General features: G+C 49.0%; 1 pseudogene; it reads right to left on the bottom strand.

Annotated features, from left to right (window-relative positions):
- Positions 1-1,691: 1,691 nt before the first annotated feature.
- LOC136103716 (cytochrome P450 2J2-like) lies at positions 1,692-7,804 on the bottom strand (annotated as a pseudogene).
- Between the last annotated feature and the right edge of the window lie 1,032 nt (positions 7,805-8,836).

Raw genomic sequence — 8,836 nt, 5'->3', positions numbered from 1 at the left:
GAAATGAAATATTCAACAAGTGCATGTGCAAAATGGTCCTGTGAAATGTGCTCTGCTCAGAGTACAGCTAACCCAGTGGAGACCTGGGGAGGAGGGGGAGGAAGCATTTGAATCTAACAGCAGCCTCGGAAAGGAAATGGGACCCTGAGCCAAGGAGTGGAAAAAAACAAGGCAGATGACACCTGCAAACTGAAAGTGCTTTGAGAGTGATGCTGCACACAACAGAAACTGGTCACTGCCCCCATGTCCCATTCCCAGTTGACTACAGGCACAAAGCCCACTTAGCCTTCCCTTTCTGCTCTTTCCAAGGAAGGAGAAGAAAGAACATAAGGCTTAGAACTTTTTGGTTTCTGCTGTGAAGATGTGGCAGTCCTTTGCCAGGAGCAGGTCAGGAGGGCAGCTGGCAGCGGGAGAGAAGGGGTGGACAGCTGTGGTTGGGGATGTCTCCTCCCACTTCTAGTGAGGAGACATCCCCAACCTGGTTACCTGCCCACTTCAAGTCTCCTATATTTTATAAATAGGTTTGTTTGGTTCCCATTGTGTTTTCTCACACCTCCACCTTACGGATCTGTGAAACAAGAGCCTGAAGTGCCAGAAAGAGCATCTTAGTTCAACCTCTTCTTTCCACCTGCTTGTGCCTGGCACACAAAATCAGAAGGCAGGGGGCAGAGCCTCCCCACCAAGCCCTTTATGAGAAACCATGTTAACCTGCTATAAATCTTCCTTTCTGTTGTATGACTACGCTTGGCCACAGGGTGTTTTTTGCCCTTTAGTGGGCAGGTCTGTAGGGCCAGCCCACCATTCCCTGCTGCCTTCTCCCTAAGCTCAGACAAGTAAAGACAGATTAAGACAAAATAATTTAAAACCTGCCTAGGCATTAATGCTTACATCTAAAAACATGTTTTTAATTCCTTTAGGAAATGACTTAGTTCTCAGAGACACTGGAAAACAATTTGTAGCCTCAAGGAAAACAGAGGCAAAAATTACTTCAGCAAAAACTGCAAATGAGCAGGAAATGATTGCTTTCTCCTAGCTTCTCAGCAGGTGAGCAGGAGGTGAAGGTGCATGTTATCAGTGCGGTGCTATGCTGGGGTTCCTGCCATCTAGCCCCACTGCTGGGAGCTATAGATCACTGTGCCCAGGGGCCTTGCCAGGGTCCCATGGTGCAATTATTACCAAGTTGATGCATTTACTGGTGTGAACCATCACTTGCCAATCCTGGGACTGTTTCACCTTGCATGTCATGGTTTAAAATGATGAAATTTGCTGCTCGTGTTTTCTCAGGGACCCTTTTCACAAGGCTGTTGAGTGCAGCAGGCTCAGCAGTGCACTCTGTGTTGCTGGAGCTCACCCCTCTGCCCCCTGGGCACACCAGGCACTCGGTGATGCTGGACAGGTAAATGGGGAGGATTTAGCAGATTCTAAGAGGCAGAACTTACTACTTCTATGGCTACAAGTACAGATGATTTATTGAGGGGTCTGTGAGACTAGAGAGCACTGTGGTCCATGTGGGTGTCACAGTGTTGTTGCTGTGACATGCCAGGACCCGGCCACAGGCTTTGATGGTTTCCCTGGTAGTTTGCTTGTCCTGTCAGGATCAGCGTTTTGAATCAGTTCTGTAGGAATTCTTTGCTGTTACAGTGCCAGCCCCTCTGCTACCGGAGAACAATGCCACAGGGACATGGGTCGGGTGCTGTGCGGCTGCCTCTGCCCGAGTGGCCTCTCAGCCCCCTGCCCCCCTCCCAAAACATGGGGTGGGGCTGAAGGCTACAGCCAGTGCTGGAAATGGCCTGTGGTGGTCTTCACTTTGCAGAATGCTTCATGACAAAAGCGTTTTGGTAAGGATTTCTTGATGCAAAAGAAATAGATGAGTTGGAGTGACTATTTTTTATTTTTTTTTCTAATGGATTATAAATCAAGGATAACAAAATCACTAACTGATGGCGATGAGTACTTGCATGAATGTTTTAAAGCAAAGGCTTGTAGTGCTCTTTCACAACTCACAGCCACAGCCTGAACACTGCAGTCTCTGGAGTGTTGCTCATTCTACTGCCACTGGGAAGCGTGACCATTCATCATGAAAGCAGGAAAGGCCAAAGCCCCTCATTGATTTAAGTTGCACTACTGCAAGCCTACAAGTGCCCTGGCAGATCCCAGGCTGATCACCTTTCCCATGTGATACAGAGTGCAAAGTCTGCTTGTAAAAGAAATTATTTGCAATTGCTTGGGAAGAAACCAACAAAACGCCCAGCTACGTGGAGATGGGTGGTTCTTACCACCACCCAGGGGAGCAGCCAAGGGCTCATTTTCAGCATCTGCAACAAAGGATTTTCCCTGTGAGGACGGTGGCCAAGGCTTCCTTACTGAGGCACAGCACAGATCTTATAGGGTTTTGGGCTCCATGTGATGTCCATCTTGGACTGGAGGTTGAGTGTGGTGTCTGGTGGTGCATGGAAGGTGAATTTCTGGAGCAGAGCTGTGAAGAAGAGGAAGAGCTCAGTGCGGGCCAGCAGCTCACCCGGGCAGGAGCGCTTCCCTGCGGAGACAGTCACCCATGGCTTCCTCAGCCTGCGTTGGCTGTCCAGCTGCTTTTGCTGCCACCACAGCCTCTGCCTTCGCTTAGCACCACAGCCCAGGCATGTTACCCCATTTCCATTGAATCCTCCCCTGCTTGGGTAAGCTGTGCTGATATGCTCAGTCTGGACATGCCCATGGTGGGAGAATCAGTTGGTTTGAGCTACACCAAGGACAGGGGACAGAGAAGGTGCATGATGGTGGTATGGGAAAGAGGGACGGTAAAAGGAATGTCCTTGTGGAAGCTGTTGGCTGGGTCCCCTATGATGGCAACAGTGAAGCCTCCAGTGACCTCAGCCATGTGGGAGCAGGAGCCCAGGGCAAAGCTCTGCTTGGTAAACGTGTTTCTAGGGTCTCTGGCAAATTTATGGTCTGCTATTCACCCTTGTCTCCCTTCTGTGCAGGTGAAGAGAGACAAGAAAGAGCTCAGAGTGTGGTTGTGGTGCTTTGGGGTATCCATGAGAGCATGGCTTGAGCAGCACCTACTAGGGTGCAGTCAACATGTGTCCTTTCCATCACTATTTTCCCGTGTCCTCGCTGTGCAGTGGAAAGCCCCATCCCAGTGCATAAGCACAAAAACACCAATTCCAGGAAATCTTACCTATAGAAAATTGTACAAAAGACTCTCTTTTCCAGAACTGACCATCCTCCAGGTAATGGCCAGGGTTGAAAGTGTCAGGGGTTTCCCACTCATTCTTATCAAACATCACAGAGGTTAAATTTGCAATTAAAACAGTGCCCTAAGAGGAGATAAAGAAAAGTAAATTGCATGTTCTGTGTTACTGAGAGCAGGAGAGGCATCTTTATCTTTCAATGTCTTGTACATGAAGAACATCCATACTCAAGTTCTGCTGCAATCATTTGTCCAACACCCCTTGCATGGGCAGCTTTCCTATTTCTTGTGTGTTCGGATGTGCGATGTTTATAGAGCCACAATTTTCCCCCATGAGCATCGCTTTTATTTGCTCTAGTCTTGAGCCCAACTTCCTGTAAAAGCTGTGAGATGCAATCTGTGCCTCAACGGTGTGTGCAGTGAGGTTGTCACCCCACATTGTTCTGCACCACTCAAGTGTGCTGAAGAACATTGTTTGGATGGCAAAAATACATGTTCAATAGGAGTGAATTGTGGCCTGGGCAGAGTAGCTCTGTCTCTACTCCTGTCTGCACAGGATGGACCTGGGCTGGTGAAACGTGCCTTGGGGAATGGGGAGTCTCTTGCGAAAGTCCCACTGATCAACAGTGGGATTACCTTTGGTATGCGGAAGCCATCCGCAACTGTGTCCTTCACTGTCATTCTTGGTAAGATGAAAGGGATGATGTTGCTTTTCCTCTGCACTTCATGGATGACGGTGTTGGTGTAGGGCATGTTGCTCCTGTCATCCAGGGCTGGCTGCCACCCGTGCCCGATGACCGTGTCGATCTCTGCTTGCACGCGGGCTGGTGGGAAAGAGCAGGGATCAGACAAGGTACAAAGTAAAAAAAAAAATAGACCTTGGAAAAAAAAAAATTCTGTTGTCTGCAGAGGTCCCTCAAAACTGACCTGGAACACTGGCCATTATTTGCACTTCCTTTGTTTGAGTTCAGGGAGATTCCCAATTTTTCTCCCACACAAATAAAATGTTTCAGAAAGTCACGTAGGCTAAAAGCAAGGAAAAGTGCTGTTCTTTTGCTAAGTGTACCTTGAATTTCTGGATATATGGCCATAAACAGCAGAGCCCAGCAAATGGTTGTTGAAGTGGTCTCAGTCCCAGCAAACAGCAAGTCAAGCACACATGCCACAAGGTTTTCCTCCTGGAAGGCACCATCGCCGTTGTCCTTCACAAAAAGATGTGTTAGTGCTGCATGAACAGCGAGGGCTGCCCTGATACCAGGCTTAGTCCAAGTGAATCCCAAGGATTTTGGCAGAAACTGCTGGCCCCCTGCACCTCCATCCTCTAGAGGGGTGCCCTGAACCTGATGTCCATCCTAAGCTCATAACTGGCCACAGAGGCAGCGCAAATGGAGAATTTGGGCTCATTTCTCATCCCTCTGGATTTCTAAGCCCCGCTGCAGAGGGCTTTGCTCTGCGGTGCTGACCTTGGCTATCTCCTGCAGGTAGCAGTCGATGAAGTCCCGGCTCTCCGAGGGGTTCCAGTCCTCCTTATGTTTGTCGATCCTCTCTTTCACGAAATTTCTCATCAACCTCTAATTTTTAAAGACGGTTTGGTGGGCTCCGGGTAAGACCTTTATTATGGATGGGAAAGCATTGTACAGCTTTGGAGGGAAAAGGAGATAAACAAATTGTATAATGGATGGAAATAGACCTGCTGATATCAAAACGTAAGGAGCCTGCAGTGCCACAGTGACTAAATTGCTGGAGTTGGTGGAAAGAGCTGAGCTGAGGAGAGCATGACAAGGGATTGGTATTCCTGTCACAGAGAGACTCATGCACTACTTGGCATTACAGCAGGCAGGTTTTTAGGTTGACTCCAGAAGATAAACTATGGTACTGCAAAACTGCACATTGTCCATGTTGGTGGCAGGAGGCTGTACCTGGCTCATGATGGCCCCATGGAGGCCAACTGTCTCATCTAGAAGCTGCAACAATTTTTGGAAGTCTTCATCATGGTAGTCGAAGCGATTCCCAAAGGTGAGGGAGCAGATGATGTTTGAAACGGCGTTATTGACTTTAAAGTGAGGGTCAAAAGGACTTCCTGCAGAAGGCAAAGGGAATGATCAATTTTCTTTGAGTCTTACCAGAAAAGAACAAGGAAACTCAGTTGTCAGAGATAAACTATTCAACAAATACGAGTGAAATGAGTGGCCCCTGATGGGCACCCTCCTGTGTCACTGCACTCCCAGGACTCCTCACCGCCCCAGGATCTGGCCAGGCTTAGCTGGGCAGCCCCATTGTGCAGCAAACATCCCACCCTTCGTCCCACTTCAGTCAGACTGTGGAGAAGTTTGTTTACATTGAAAAGCTAGGTCTGCAGGAGAGCAGACATCATGTGAATTCATTGGAAACATTGGTGATGACCCAAATATGAGATGTTCCAGAGGTCTCCAAAAGAGCAGCAGGCTGAAGGTGGGCTATGAATAACGCTTTGGGGGTTACCCAGATGCCTTCTCCTCTCAGTCTAAGGGAAAATCACCTGTAATTGGGAGCTGGGATGGTGGCAGGGTGCTAGCACCGCTTGCAAGGTAAGGTATTTTTCAGCGTACAGTGACTCATAAGTGAAACTGAAATGGGCCCTACTGGTTTCTGCCTTCATCTCAGCTTATAAGGGGCCATGGCACGCACCCTACTCGTTCCCAAATGCATCCACGAGGTACCGGCACTCCTCCTGGATGCGCTCCTCCAGGCTCCTCTTCCCCAAGCCAAAGTTTCGGAGGGTGAACAAGGTGAACCTCCTCTGCTGCTTCCACAAGTGCCCGTTGGAGGAGAGCAGTCCTGCCAGAAACACGACACTGTGAGCCAAGGCAGATCCTTCCAACAAGGAGAAAATGCTTCCCAGCTCTGCCTTATGTGCAGCTGTGCTGGACCTCTGCAGGGTCAGCACTTGGATTTTGTGGCTGAGATCTGTGTCCTGAGGGAGAACTCACCCCTGTTGCTGAAGACCTCGCCAGCAAGAGGCATTTCAAAGCAATGCAGGAAGTTTTCTCCTTGGTTTATCAGAACTTCCTTTACCATCCTTATCCCATTAACAAACACACACGATGCGGTGCCCATGTCCAAGCAGAATATGTCTCCATATATTTCAGTAAGCTGTGATGGAAAGAAATAAATACAAGAGCTTGGATTTGCAATGGTTGTGTCTGTCAGGACAGAGGTGGACTGGCCAGGGATAGGAGTGAAAATTAGGGAAGCTGAAAACAGGAGTGGGGACAGGGTGTTTGCGCAATTGTCTGCTTTTCCCAGCTTTTGTTTCTCTCCCTTCCCAAATAGCCTTCTAGTACCCATTCAGACCTGTGGGGCTTCTACAGCTGTGATAGCATCCGTGGTGTCAGGCCTTGCCCTTTGCCCAAAAGATCGCTCCACAATTGTCCCCTTCTTTATGCCCGGTCAAACTTCATCCACGTTGCCGCCAACTGAGGGCAAACATCCTGGCCTCCCTGGGGTGAGCTCCTGCGAGTCCTCCTGGGCCATGGGGTTCAGGTTAACCCCCTGCCCACACTGCTAGGATGGTATATCTGCAATCCCCTCCATCCCCTTGCTCGTAGTGCCCACCACCACCTTACCTTCTGTACTGCCATCATGGGATTGCTGAAGTTCATCAGTTACATGTGCAACAAGATGGGGAGATAGAAGGGTTGTGGAGGGAAGCCTTTGGGTTTTCTGTGCTTCGTGTAGTCAGCAACGAGCAGGAACACAATGAGGAAGACGAGGAGCACCTGGGTGGAGATAGTGTCCCAGAGGAAACGCAACATGGCTGGATGATGTGGCTCTGCAGGGATGTGTCCTGTGGCAGGTCAGGGCAGGTTGAGCTCAAGGGGCACCACGGAACCCCAGGGACAGGAGTAGATGGGCAATGTACTGGCACAGCTGTGGGCACAGAGACAAGACAGCATGGTTAAGACTTCTGCTTTCCCAGATTTCCATCAGGGCAGTTTGATTAAACCCCTTCCAGATTAAACTCAAGCTTTTCATCTCATTATAAAAAAGCAAATACGAAACAAAACATGTGCTGCCCCTCTTTCTCCCTCCCACCACTGCTTTACATAACCCCACTGATCCACATCTTTGTGTAAAGGACAGAAAGCAGTTTTGTTGGGCCGGGATTAAAACCTTCTGGCAACTTTGCTGTGCTGTTCCCATAAGCCCACGGCCTGTCACAAGCCCTGCTCTCTCCTCCCCGTGGGTCTCTCACTGCCCGTGTCCCAGCATCAGCGTCACTGTGAGGGCGAAGCTCAAGCCCCTCTCACCTCCTCTTGCTTACCTTGATTGCAGGAGTTCACTTGTTAATACAAAGATCCCCAGGCTGAGATATCCGGGTTGCGTAAACTTTTCACAACTCATCTGATTCATGACTTTCAGTTTTACTGCATCCGGTTCATGTGGGTTAGGAAGTAACAGCCGTCCAAGGTCTGCAACGATTTCTAAACACTGCATGCAGAGCAACCTGCTTCTGCTTTTTCTACATCACACAACACATTTAGCAATGCTGGTGTAGGTTTTATGATATTTGCTTGGAAGCTGGGAGATTAGTTACAAATACTCCTGGACACAGGAATGATTATAGTTTGTTGTGTCTCATGCAGGATGACTACAGTAGCCATAAAAGGGTGCTGTACTTTGAGTATTAAAACAAAACAATACTAAAGTTTGGTGAAGTTTCTATGGAGCTTGATTACAGTTACATAATAGGTATGGTATAGAAAAATGTGCCAGATCATCTTATTCTTCCTGGTCTCACCTTGGCTTAGATGTGATATCAGGTGCTGGGCCCTTCCATATTGCCAGGACTGGGGCTCTCTGGTCAGCCCAAAATTAGAATTTCTTTAGGCTTCTGAGGAGCTCTTCAAAGGCTTGGGGAACAACTGAATTTGGAAGCATTTCCTTTTTTCTTATAGTGCTAACATTAATTAGTTTTCTCATATTTGTTGTCTAACCCAAGAACTTTCAACATACTCCTCTTGCTTTCTCTTGTATAAGTGATCAGTTAACTAAACCAGCAGTTATTTGGCTTTCAAAACTTGTGGTTTTTGCCAGAACAAAAGGGTTGCATCACAATGAGCATGGGCAGCAGGTGGAGGGAGGTGATCCTGCCCTTCTGCTCCGCTCTGGTGAGACCCCACCTGGAGTCCTGTGTCCAGCTCTGGGGTCCGCAGCACAGGACAGACATGGACCTGTTGGAGAGGGGCCAGAGGAGCCCCAGAAATGATCAGGGGCTGGAACAGCTCTGCTGGGAGGACAGGCTGAGTGAGACAGCTGGGGTTGTTCTGCCTGGAGTCGAGAAGGCTCTGGGGAGACCTTGTTGTGGCCTTTCTGTACCTAAAAGGGACCAATAAAAAGATGGGGACAGAATTTTTAGCAGGGCCCCTTGTGACAGGACGTGGAGTGATGGTTTTAATCTAGAAGAGGGGAGATTCAGGCTGGACATGAGGAAGACATTTTTGACAATGAGGGTGGTGAGAGCCTGGCCCAGGTTGCCCAGAGTGGATGCCCCATCCATGGAGACATCCCAGGCCAGGCTGGACGGGGCTCTGAGCAACCTGATCTGGTGAAGATGTCCCTGCTCATGGCAGGGGTGGCACTGGGGGAGCTGGGAAGGTCCCTTCCAAC

Source organism: Patagioenas fasciata, chromosome 6 (genome assembly GCF_037038585.1).
Source record: "Patagioenas fasciata isolate bPatFas1 chromosome 6, bPatFas1.hap1, whole genome shotgun sequence".
Taxonomy (NCBI): Eukaryota; Metazoa; Chordata; class Aves; order Columbiformes; family Columbidae; genus Patagioenas; species Patagioenas fasciata.
Note: the sequence above shows the minus strand (reverse complement) of the source record. Positions and strands in the feature narration are given on the sequence as shown.